The sequence below is a fragment of the Thunnus maccoyii genome, chromosome 19 (assembly GCF_910596095.1).
Source record: "Thunnus maccoyii chromosome 19, fThuMac1.1, whole genome shotgun sequence".
NCBI lineage: Eukaryota > Metazoa > Chordata > Actinopteri > Scombriformes > Scombridae > Thunnus > Thunnus maccoyii.
The window spans coordinates 13,690,271-13,704,089 of NC_056551.1; the positions used below are offsets into that span (position 1 = coordinate 13,690,271).

Sequence of the window (13,819 nt, forward strand, 5' to 3'; positions counted from 1 at the left end):
TAACTATGTAATTTAGGGTCTTATGTACACACAAGTATCTAAAACATATTGGAGATTAGTTTCAATCCAAATTCGATATAGTGTCATTTAAGTTTTTGTAAACTTTCCTGCTATCGGGTTTGAATTGGGCGTGGTTATACTCGGACATTTATTACGAGAATTACGTAATTAATTCAGTGAACCAATCATTTCATGTTCCTCCCCCCTCCCTTTGTGTTCTCAGTAATGTGCTGTGAAACAGAGAGAAAGCAGCCCCATAACACACAGCTCACGAAACTCAGATCAAACCGTGAAACCAAGCAGTGCTGATCAGATATGAATCAAGATTCTGTTACTGCATTGCCTATTTCTCGCCTCAAATGTTTTCAGAAACACATTTTAGTGTGCTGTTTAGCTGTAATATGAGAAAGTTTGTGACCTGGCCGCCATGTTGAAAACGGGCAAGCCAAAACCAACCACTGACCAACTCGCAGTACCTGCCAGCAGCCAGGGAGATGTCAATCAAAATGTGATCTGCCATGCCAACACAGTCTTGAGAAATGGTCTAAACCGCAAAGTGAGCTGTTTTTGAAACTAGATTTTCTAATAGTTATGAACGTATATTTTCAGTCAGATTTTTGTGGATGCTTAATGATACACTCAACTTTGACATCATATATGCGTCTTTACTATTCAAACCAAATTTACAGAGGCTTTAAGTAATTTATTAGTCCTCTCTACATACATCAGCAAGAGAAATGGCTGCCAAACAGTTACTTACAGCCGTTTGTGTGGAGATGACACTTTGTCCCAGTACCTGGCAAGGATTAAAGACCCAAAACAAACACAAACGCTGAGCCAGCTGAATCAGAGCAATGCCCTGTCTGAAAATACAGAGTGACAAAGCAACTGAGAGACCTGCACCTTAGAGAGACATATTCCCTCTACAGATTCATAGGATGATTCATTGCCTATACATAGTGTTAAAGATAAAATTTACATGTGAATTCTCACAACTACTAAAGCAAATGCATAAGAGTTATGTGATAAATCTGCTGCTCCCTCTCCAGGACATAAATGACATCTTAGATTAATCATTTTATTAAGTAGGCTGCCCAGGGAACTACTCTTGGCCCCTTCAGTACTAAATTGTAATAGAGCTGAGTTTAATTGTCCGCGTCGGCGGTGTGCTCACCTACAAGGTTAAAGATGGCTAAAAGTGCACCGGATGGTGACATTGGCCTCCTCAGAGCAAGAGCAGCCACCTTAACAGCCACTGTCACTTTAAAACCAAGTCTGTTCCTGCTGTCCCCTGCCATTATGTCACCCAGTGGAGTGGATGTAGCAAGTAACAAAAGAGGTGGAAGGAGGTCAACTCAGCATAGGTTTTGTCACACTATTGCTCCCGTTTTTATATACAGAAAGGTCACTTGAGTGGCAGCACATTGCATACTACCATTTCAAGAAAAAGAGGGAAATGAAAGCATCGGTGCTGCGTGGAGGAGGCCTTGTGCTTCATTTATGCAATGTGTATTCTAATTTATGAATTCATGTTGAGGGTTGTGTATTTCGCTTAGTAAAAATACTTCATCACAACACAACGGAAGCAAATCCTATTTCTTCCAACATTATAATCAAACCTTCTGCATGAAGGTAATGGCGACATTTTTCAGTGTGTGTTTGTGTGTGAAACTTGATGACGACAACATTACATAAGCATGTGATTAGCCTATATATTTCACACTGGACCTCATTGTCCATCCTTTAAAATTAAAGTCATCGCTGACATTTCTTAACATGTTGCAGAGGAGAAGTGAAAATTTTACAGCTGAAGTGAAAAAGGAATCTGATGTTGGTGCAGTTTCCAGAGCTGATTAGAGCTTTTCTCACAGTGGATGTGACCTTGGTTTGTGTTCTAAAGGTGTCCAACCAAAGAGACTGTAGTAGTTGATATTGAGAGGATCATCAAAGACACTCTGTCTCCAAAATCAGAGATGCAAGCTCCTCACCTTTTGGTGAAATTGGCCGTTTTGAGATCAAAATAGGTCACCTATGAGACTCATGCAGATCTGAGGAGAATTGGTTCATTTTAACTCCAGCAATACAAATCCTTGGTTTGGAGCACATCATTCCAATTATGTGGTTTGGAGCCTTCTATCATGTAAACCCTGAGAACCTCTAATGCGCGTCTTGCAGGGCGTCTCATGCGTGACCATGACAACAGCAAAACAACAAACAACAGCAAAATGACAAACAGTTTGATTTCTATAAGTGCTAAGTCAGTAGTTCTCATGTCGCTGCATATCTGTTTACCTCAAAACTCACACCAGAATACGGGTAAGATGAAGTGTTACACAGCAATAACGGACTCTTTAGTTTATTTGATACATATTTCCTCTTTGGTGATAGCATTATCTTTTCAGTTTTATTGTAATTCTATTATAGTAAACAAAGACAAATGTTTGAATTCACATTTGCATTTATGTTACTTGTCATATGTAATCATGCATATAGACTAGATACAAGCTTTTTATGAATTTTACATGCCTGATAGTGGAAGGGTGTTAATAAAGAAAGTACTATTAGCAAACTCCCAACATCCTCTTCTTGTTTTTGTCTTGTTGATGTTATCAGCTCCTGCTTGTATGTGTTTCATGAAGGGTTGTTTTACCTCATAATGGCTGTCAGAATTAGTTTTCAGACAGATGCAAATATACGGAAAAGTAACTAGAAATGAGCAAGTAAAGCGAGCATAATTCAAATTTTTCTCTCTGACTGAGAGACAGTCTTGTGACTGTAGTTGTGGCAGCTTTTTTCTATCCTTGCAATGTTTTCACCTTTTTTTACCCCTTACCTATTTGCATCCCTGAAAATATTGCATGCATGCAAAACATTTACTGTCGTACACCCAGTTCTGATTCAGGCTGAGATATTATTGCCCACAGTAACCTATATAGCAACAACATGGCATGCATCCTCTCTTGTGATAGTATCATGAAGAATGAAGAATCTGCAGACTTTGGTGACCACCTTAAATCACTTATCATCTTAAAGCCTTAATGAAACCAGTATTGCCCTGACTTAAATCAATTTCAATTTACAGTGTTTTTACTCATCTGCTACTTGAAAAATACAGATATTCATTTTATTTGTCATCAATACTCATAATGAAAAAACATGGCATATATGCTGCAAAAATGACTTAATCTGCATTCCTAAATGTTAAACATTTATTTGAATAGGATACACTTACAGTAGATACAGCTACCCATAAAGGCTTATTGCAATCTATCAGCGTCACACTACGACAGCGATCAATATTCCGATCCAGTTTTTGCTTTTTCTCACCACCCCCAACCAGGCATTACATTACAGGGGGGGGTCAGCAAAAGTATCAATCTTATTATCCTGATCCATTTTGGAATCAGTAGAGCTCAAGATATCAAGGTATGGTTGGATTTATCCACCATTTTTGCCCTGATACACTGATGTCTGATGGCCTCTGTGTGAGCTGCTGCTGCCGGTGGAACTATCACAGACACATCCAGCATTCTTTCTGTGTCACATGCTCCGAAAAGCGCTGTCTTTCTACTGCCGTGAAATTATCACGGTCTTTTCCCCCTCTTTTTCATCCAATCTGTTCCAAATCTTCTCTTTCCTTCTTTCTCTCTCTTGCTCTCTACTGCATCAACCTCCGCCCCTCTGCCCCATCTGCCTCCCTACTGTTAAACCCCCCTAGCCCCTCGACCCCTCCCTGCACTGGTTTTCTCTCTTTCTTTCTCTCTCTCTCTCTCTCTCTCTCTCTCTCTCTTTCTCAGGCATGTACCACAAACACACATACAGTGCACGCAAATACACATGCTCTCCTGATGCTACACAACTGTTCCCAACCCCCATTGAAAAAAAAACTACAATAATGCCCTGTTAAAAAATATCAGATTGTTGAAACAGAAAATGTCACAAATCATCCTGTTTTGCCTGCTGAGTAATGAACGTGCTCCGCTCTCTCTCTCTCTCTCTCTCTCTCTCTCTCTCTCTCTCTCCCTCTTTGCCCCTCTCCCTGTTAAAATTTACATTCATAAACACACATAAACAGCCAGACACAAATAAATCCAGTTTGACATTATTAATTAACGTCAATGTAAATTTCCCCATAGAACAGCAGACAGCAAGCTTCACTGGCAAATCCTACAACGTTACTGTGCTGCTGTCGGGCCACAATTTGCCCGCTTATCCCAGTGCCTGCAGAGCCAAGCTCAGTGGGATTTGTACACCTCCCACTGCACATTCACATTCAATGTCTCGTAAAGCCAGCCGTAAGTACTGAACACCTGATTGTGTGTGATGCTGCTTTTACTCTCTCGTATCCCTCTTTCCATTTCATAGCTTATGGCCTGGACAGAGCACAGAGACATACATGCAAACATACACACACACACACACACACACACACACACACACACACACACACACACACACACACACACACACACACACACACACACACACATCTTTGATGCATCATCCACTTGTCCTACAAACAGTAATTACACAAACTAAGCACTGCGTTCAGATAAAAGCGTTCTGTAAGGACCGAGGATGCTCTGGGGAGATGATGAGTCAAATATAAGCAAGCATAAGATAGCACCGTCTGTTGGCACAGAGCTAGCAGGGTGGAGGAGGGGACTGGACAAGCTGCCTGCCTTGGTGCCATCTCTGAACATCACCTTCCCCATTTCATCAGGAAAACACACTCGTACCACATAGAACAGAAGAACAGAATGCTTATAATGAAATAGCGTCCTGCTCCTCCTCTGTGTCCAAAGCAGGCCAGCCTTGTGATTACAAAAAAAAAAAAAAAAAGAAGAAGCTGTGTGTCTGTTTGAGAGTAGTCAGGCTTACCGTGTTCACAAGCCAGCATCCATTTACAAAGGATACTGCAGACAAGCCCTTGCAGGGAGAGAAAGGCTCTGAGCAATCCACCTTTAGTCCTGCTGCTTCATCTTCATATCTTCTTCATATTCACAGGGTCTCTCTCACACATACACGTACATCTCTCTCTCTCTCTCTCTTTCTTCGCCCCTCTTTCTCTTTTCTTATTAACGTCTGTGTTCTATATCCTCTCTTGTTTGCTCCAAGGCAGTTGAGACACTGCAGCGATGGGGGTGGAGGGCGTGTATATATGTGTGTGTGTGTTTGAGTGTGTCAGAGACAGAGAGGCAGAGAGAGGGAGTGCAGGACAGAAATAGAGGGAGGAGTCAGCAGGGATAGAGAGAGAAGGGGGAAATGGTCAGGATTAAATCATGAGAGGAACAGAGAGAGAGAGAGAGAGAGAGAGAGAGGGGGAAAAAACAGGCTTTGATGGAGGAGCTACAGCATCCAGTGTATCTTTATTTCATGCTATAATGATAAAATATCCTTTGACTATTAAAGCATCCGAGTCCTACTGGCTAGAATGGAGGTGATACAGTGAGTAGATGTGTTTCTTGAGGTATTGTGTGCTTGCTGACAGGCCAGCAGCAGGATTGGTTGTGATTTCATTGATGACTGAAAAAACATACAAGATAGGGAGAGAGGGAAGGAGGAGGAGGGCACCAAAGAGGAGAGGAGAGGAAGGGAGGGGAGGGGAGAAATGACGACAAAGGAATGGGAGGGGGATTGGACGATGGTGTAATGTGCTGTTTCCGTGCCAACTGTTTCTGTGACAGTGGGACCACTTCCTTTATTGCTATTGGCTATAAGCAAGAATTGATAGAGGCTCAGGCAAATGAGGCAGCATGCCACGGGGTGTGAATGGGTGGTTCTTTTTATGTGTTTCTTCCCCTTCTTGATAATCTCTGGGAAGATCCAAAAAAAGAAAAAAAAAGAATGTGTTTTGCTTGATTGCAGCTACAGAGAACACATGCATGAGCACACTGAAACATAATGATCGCAGCGCCGCATGATGCGAAGTATCGCTTTGTCATTATGGATGCCACCAGTGTGTTAAAAGACTCCACCCTTCCTCCTGACACACACACACATACACAAACACACACTGTCCAGCAGGAAAAAATCCCCAGATCAGGTTGCTCAGGGTGTGTAGTATAATGTAATTGCCAGGACACCAACCCCGGTGTCATGAACTGTGAGATAATTAATCGGCTATAGGCCAGTGGAAGAGCACATCTGGTGGGGGTGAACAACTTTGCCTCTGCCTGACCTGTCATCTGGCCCTTTTAATCCAGTCAGGCAGGCAGGTGGTGTATTGTCCCCATTCTTTCTCCGTCACTTTCTCTCTCTCACCGCGTCTCTTTATCCCCATTCAACGTATATCATTAATTATCTTTGAACATCCACTCATCTTAACAAACAGTCTCTTCCTCTTTAACTGTCATTTAATTCTGCAGAAATGTATCAGCTCTCAGTTTCAACGTTAGTGCAGATGGAAATGTTTGATCTTCTTAAAAATAAAACTGAGGAAATAACAGACACTACAGTCAATAGTGCAATAACAAACTGTTAAAACACCTGCCACAAAACCACCAAAACCCCACACTGGGACGTCCCTTCTGCATCAATCAAATATAAATAACTGACAGTCAACAGGACACAGAAAACAAGATACAAAGAAAGTGCCAGTTCAGAGGAGACAGCGCATACATAAGTTTTGGTCCTGAGATATGTCAGTGTTTCCACTGAGGCTCAATAGCTGTTGTTGACATTTCACATGAAAAACGTCAAACCTGTGACTATAAACGCTGATGATATCAGGTGTGAAAGAGGAATTACCACAATGTGTGTTTCAATGTAATTAAAAAGAATTCAATCTCTGTCCTCTCTTGTATCATCACGCATCAAGTTGGCTGATAGAAATACAAAGTAGATATTAATCAAGTTTCTGATACAGTAGGTGATGATGATGATATTCCATATTGTCAAATAACAACCAGTTTCTTTCTTGAAAGGTTTTCCCTCAGCAATTACAGACCCTTTAAACAAGGCTGACTTGACATGACTAGAATATTTTTTGTGAGATTGTGATGTCATGATGTGACCTTTGAATCTGATGTTTGCTGATAAAAGTGAGCCAGCAGCTCAGTCTTCGCTTCCTTCAGGTGGAAGCTATTTCCAAAATAACCTTTTTTTATGATTTGGACTGTAAGAAACATGATCCACGCCTTCATCTTGTTACATTTAAAGTACTGTTGTTCCCTCTATTCCCATTTAAATCAGATTCCTGTTTGCAAAACTGCAGCAACGAGGCTTTTTGCCAAATAAAGACCAGAGGATCATTTTACCCCATTAAGCAGATGCACACTGGTTGCCTGTTAGTTTCAGAATTGATTTCAAGATTTCACTATCAAAGCACAGCAGTTTTGGTCTCCTGGTTACACACAGTATCATACTTAACACCTCATGAGCTGCAGCACAACCTGGTCCTGGAGGTGACCAAGTTTTTGCTGTCTGAGATCCCACAAGATCTGCTGAGACACGTTACATCTGAAAGACTCTTTTAAATCACTCTCAGTAAAGCATTTTATATTGTTCTTTGTAATGTGATTTGTAGAATTTGTTCTTTTTGTTCTACTTATTGATGTACTGGTTTCTTTGTTTTGTAAATTACTACGCCAATATGCCCTTATTCCATGTCTTTTGTTTCTCATGATGTTCCCTGCCAGTGCCTTATGACCCTTCTGTCTCCTTCAACATATCTCCATCCCTTTCACTCTCCATAACCCTCACCATCCCTTTTTGTCTCTCCCAGATTGTCTCTGTGCCTCTCCCAGCTTCCTGTCTCCCTAATCCTTAATCCTGTGGAAATCGGTCAGGCAGAATGAGCTAGCTTTGATCAGGCTCTCATATCAGGCGTGCTAACAGTGTCAGCACACCCGGATCCCACAGAACCCTGGAGCCCAGGGGGAGAGCTTCAAACAGGCGTTCACCCCCTGACTCTGCTTGAGAGGAAGAGGAAAGAGAGGCTGCGGAGTTCCTGTCTCAACCACCATCTACAAACTCCAACACGTTTCTTTTTTTTTTTAAATTTATCAAACATTTGCATCATCATTTAACAATGTTTATCTGCAATGACAACTTTTGGATAGACTTGAACTAAAACTTGCTGCAGGAAAAGAGGCCAACATAAAGCCATTCGCGGCTGAGAACAGCGTATCGTACAGAAAAGTGAAAGTTGCGTCTGCTTTTGTCAGTGGTGTCCTTGACAGCAAGCATGGAATCTGTGTCACTGGTGTTTTTATTATTGTGATCCACGTCCAGGGATAATACCTGGCTGAGTGGGAGGCATGTCACAAAACACCTGGCAATCTTGTGGCATAAGTGCATCATGCAGGAGGAAAATTAGCCTTCCTCAAAGGTCAGCTTTGCACAGAGCATCTAACAATCTCAGAAAAAAGAACCACAAACTGTATTCTGCCAAAGCGATTTCTGCTTCAAGCCCATGTTTTAGTCCAAACATCCGACCCTGAGGATATGTTTGGAGTGGTCACTGCAATACAATAAAAACAAACATGCTGCTTTTACTTCAGGCTGATGTTTGAAGTGGCAACCTTTGTAAAAAAAAAAAAAAAAAGAAGTGCATTACTGACTGGATTGAGTGCCATGAGGTACAGCAGTGATGAAAAGTTATAAGAGCAACACTGCAAATATCAAAATACCCAATTAATTAATCGCTGCATTCTCTTAATATTTCATTCCCACCAAAACACACAGTGTGTGCAGATTGTACTCTTAGTGTTAAGGTTGTTAGATTAGGATCCTTGTAAAGAGTAATTTACAGAGCAATGGCCTTGCAAAACTAACAGAAATAGTACAGTACATAAAGGTTTTCCCTTCTCACAACCACATGACCTGGAGGTTGGAGCTCTCTGCAGATCTACAACAATACTGACAGTGTACTCAGTCTACCCATTTAATCAGTTCAGAAGTGTAATCAGGTGCTTTAAATCAGCTAGAGAAATGAAGCATTTAGCAGGGCTGCTCTGTGTACAGGATGTGCAACCACTGATATGAGATATGAGCTCCATTCCTCAACTGAAGATAGTAAAGGACTCTCTTTTGCGATAATATCACTGCGGTCATTATTCTGAACTATAAAATGTTAAAGTGAAGTGTGTGTATTTCCTATTATACCCACAACATGCTTATGCGTGAAGTAGTAGATAAATATACTCCTCCTGTTGACCTAGATAAACGTGTAGAAGCTTAAGTTTTGAATTGAAGTTATGCCAACGTTATTTCAGTCCAAAACCAGAAACAGCACCCCAGTCTTGGGAAAATCCTCCTGCATCCCACCACCATCACTTAGCAAGTCCTCCACAAAATAAATCCAGCCCTAAAAGTAAGTGCTTGCTACTATGATGCAACTTGCTAACATAAAATCATGTTAACTATTATAACTATTTCAATCTTCTAAGTTTTATCAGTGAGGATCTTTGTACACCCCGGCTGTTACCAGGCTCTTCAAATTATCCAAACAAGACTTCTTACATCACTGAATAATGGTGAATACGAAGTTGAACATGAAAATCAAATGTGGCAAGAGTGGAAAAGTGGAAATACCTGAACAAATTGGTAATGAATATAAATGCTTTTTTTCATTTTTTACAAGTGCCTGGTCTTGCATGACTGGCTCTGGTGTGTGTGTCTCCTCTGCTGTTCTCAAAATAAAGACTGACATCTAGTGGCCAACCCTATGTACTGCCTTGCCAATTGATGACTGATTTTTAGGTCAGTCATACAGTATATTTACTTAGTGATGGCTAAACCCCATGCTTATCTTTGGTGCACTTAATACACAGTAGTGAGTCATCCCCTTATCTACTTTTTTATATGCCATATACGGATATTTACATTAGAGGCAGGATCTTTCTGGAGTCGTTATGTAGCTGACATCAATATAAGACTTGTGCACAACTAGCTGAGTTTTTAAAATGTATGTCATCATATTGCATTTGTATAAATAATAATAATACCAAAATTCAGGCCAGCAATCCCTAACTGATTCAAGGAAAATATTTCTGTAACGCATGTAATTGCTGTAACGCAAGAAAGGATAAATATAATTATCTATCTACTTTCTAAACATCCTTTATCATCTTTACACTATGTCTTAATATTCTTTGTACAGGAATCTAAGTCATAGTTGAAGACATGGTGGGAGCCAGAATAGTGAATGTGTTTTTCAACTGCATACCCTCTGTCTTCAGTATTTGGTTGAGACTATCAGCTGATGTTTAAACCACCAGTGAAATCCAATTTGTGGCTTTCTATTTTGTGTAGCTATCTACTCGGCTACTTCCACGAACTTCTTTTGGATCCATCTGAAATATGTGGCCACAGCCACAATTAAATGTCCCTGCTGGCATCTTTGATATTTCTTGTTGTGAAGTTGTGACTTCTAAGAATGTACACAAAGACTTTCCACAGATATATGTACAGTAAAAGAGGCCTATGCTCTATTCAGAGGTTTTACTTCAGTTCATAAAGTGACACAACATGATTATCATGTGCACTAAATTACATAATTAAGGGGTTCTGTGAAATCTGAAGTAGTGTTACTTTCCTGGCACTCGTTACTACAAAATCACAGAACATTTAACTGCTCATTGGCTTACTGAATGTTGCTAATAGTGGGCAGCAGGTTAGCAAGTCGTTCATTCCTGTTTAGATCAGCTCAGTGTGATAGATGCTGCACTGTCAGGTGGCTAATTTCCTCAAGTGTTATTTTGCCTCTTTGCATCTCTTTTTTGAGAATATTTTTAAATTATTTTTAAACATAGATAGACATGGGACAAAGAAAAAAAATGAAATATTCTCTTAACCCCACCCACTCCGACCCTCTCCTCAGACTCCTCCAGGAAAAACAATACAAACTACTGGTAACAAATAGTAATAATTCATAGCACATTAACAATTCATACTGAGAATTCATGCCAGAAAGTTATCAACTAACATAGAAACACAAGATAAGAAAAGGAGGACAAAGGACAAGAAGACAAAAAACAGAACAACAGAGAAGAACAAAACAAACAAACAAACCACAAACCTCAAAAACATACACATATGCATAACCATGGACATATGTGCATACACCCATGCTTCTCTAAGTGTGTGTGTGTGTGTGGGGGGGGGGGGAATCCTTCTAAGGGATCACAACGATCCATTTCTACTAAGGGATCCCATATTTCCTGAAATGATTCCTGTTTGTTTCGCAGTAGTATATATGTATTTTTTTCTAATACCATACAAGACGCCATCTCCTTAATCCACTTACCCATAGTTTTATTTCTAAACAAGCCTCTTTGCATCTCCTGATAAAAAAAAAACTTTCCAGCAAGAATCTATAAAGATTTGATAGGGCAAAGAGTGTTTTCAAATGGACCCTGAAGCAGAATGTACAAAAAGTACAGACGAGCCATTTTTTTTTATTTGTAGAAGGCTAAACTGTCACTGACATCAGGTAACACCAGTTTTGTGTCACAAGCTGAGTGCAGGTTAATGGATGCTACACAAAAAAATCTTTGCTGCCCTTGAATGGCTTTTGGCTACTTCTGCTCCTGTATCTGAAAATGTGGCTCTTTTGTTGAGGACAGATTGTACATAATCTGTAAGAAACGCAGCTCTTTGGAGACTCTTGTAATCCCTGCATTCTTTGGCTAGAGGGAATCCTGTTGACCCCTTTCTAAACCCTAATGCCATCTCTATCTACAGGAAAGACACTGTCTCGTCTGGCATCAGCTAAGCCCTAACAGGAAAGTTTTCTATTGTCAAGCACGATTATTTATTCCACTGGACTTAAAGGTATGTAAAACTTACCTCAGATCAATACACATATTTAACTGTGGAAATGAAGTAAAGGAAAAGCAAGGGTTTTTCTTTGTGAGTTAGACAGATGGTAAATTACTATAAAATCTTTCTTATAAAATCAGTTTTATGCCCACAGCCCCGTGTATTGACAAGACTAGTATATGTGTATTATACAAAGAGATCTAAAAAGGAAAATGATTGCACATGATTAGCTGACAATTAGCTTCCTTTATACTGCACATGACTATATCATAAAATGGAGGACCTCAATATTGAAAATGTGTAGTAAAATATGTGAATCTGTACCTAGATTTGAACGTAAGTGCTGAGACTTGTCAACATTTAATCTGGTGTTTAAATGTGTAGTAACTCAATTTTCATAAAATTCTATGTTCATGCCCCAACATACTCTCAAATCAGCATCTCTCCACATTTATGTCACAAGTCTCTGCACACATTGTAAAATGAGGGTATATTTTCACAAATCTCATGTCAGGTCAAGTCCTGACTTTGTTTCCATATGCGACGCAGCTGTGGTTTTTAGTTGTCTGGCCTTTGTGGCCTTAACTATGTCATTTTGACCAACTCCATATGGGCTCATGCTCCGCTACTGTCAAGCATGCATCACTGCAACCCAAGGCTTCTTTTTATTTACACTGCGCCATGGTTTTTATTTAACACACCAAAGTAAGTAGTAAGTTCATTCATCCCACACTTAAGTCCAGAGGAAGATATTTCAGTATACTAGCCACAGTTCAAATTCTGCATGAATACCATATTAAGAGCCTCAAGTGGGTGATTCAAAATGATTTTGTAGACATGATCTTTTGTCCAATGTTGCTGTTAGGTAAAAATTTCCCCCTGACCAACGCTTTAGCCCATGACAATGTATCCTATTGTTCACTATCATGCCAACATTTCCACTTGAACACAAGAAACATTTAAAGCTAGTTGGCAGATAGCCATTAAATGTATTGACCAGTCCTTTGGACACTGCTCATTTAACCCCACCTCCAGGTTAAATTGTCAATTATATAAACATAAAATAAAAACTAATGGCTAAATTTGGCTGAAATTTTCTGTAGGTTTTCATAGTCCCTGGAGGATGAACCCTAATGCTTGTGGCGACCCCCTGACCTTTCCTTTTTTTAACAAACACCAAACTCAAATGGCACATTTTGCTCTGATCACCAAGGTTGATATAATTCAACCTGATGGGGACATCAATGTCTGTACAAAATTTAATGGGAATCAGTCCAACCGTCATTGAGACATGTCACTCAAACCCACAAATGTCAACCTCATACTGGAACTAGAGGAGAAGCCAGCTGATCACCAGTTTCACTACGATCTACCCTCCTGGGACCATGAATATACCAAATTTCATGGTAAATGTCATGTTGTTATTTAAGATATTTAAATTTGGACTAAAGCGGTGAACCGACCAACTGATCAACTCACATTACCATCCCTGGAGCCATACCGCTAGCATGGCTAAAAATCATTATGTTATTTCTTCCGGGTTGTAGTGTAGCCTCTAGGGGTGCCAGTGGGGATTTAGTTCAATTGGCGTATAGAGGAATCATGTTTGTATACTTATTTCAAATAAAGTTGTAGGCACAGCTGCATAATTGGTCGTATGTACATTATGTTAACAATCAGGACATGTCCTTTCTCTGAAGTTTGTGGGGTGTGTGTAGATGCAATAATGGCACAGTGATTGGCAAAAAGAGCTCTCACTTTAAGCTTTAGAAGTGCAAGAGAAAATGAGGGAACTGGAATTTCGAGTAATCAAAAAATTCTACACAACAGCCAACATTTTATCTTTATCTTAACTTGGTGTGTGTGTCCTATACAAGAATGTGTCTCATTGCTCAATCCAGCAATTTGTGCGATCACTGCCAATTGCCATTACCAGGCTAATGAGGGCTCTGCTCTGTTTGACTAATGGCAGCACTGGAACACTTGTTTACCTTTCTATCCATCATCTCCAGAGTCCATCATTTCCATCAGAGGGGAAAGATATCCAGCACCT

General features: G+C 40.1%; 1 protein-coding gene across 1 annotated transcript in view; it reads right to left on the reverse strand.

Annotated features, from left to right (window-relative positions):
• Positions 1–5,116, reverse strand: part of gnaz (guanine nucleotide binding protein (G protein), alpha z polypeptide) — a 31,424-nt gene extending 26,308 nt beyond the window's left edge. The window contains exon 1 of the mRNA XM_042396104.1: positions 4,882–5,116. The gene's annotated coding sequence lies outside the window, so the exon portion shown is untranslated. The remainder of the gene's footprint in view (positions 1–4,881) is intronic.
• Between the last annotated feature and the right edge of the window lie 8,703 nt (positions 5,117–13,819).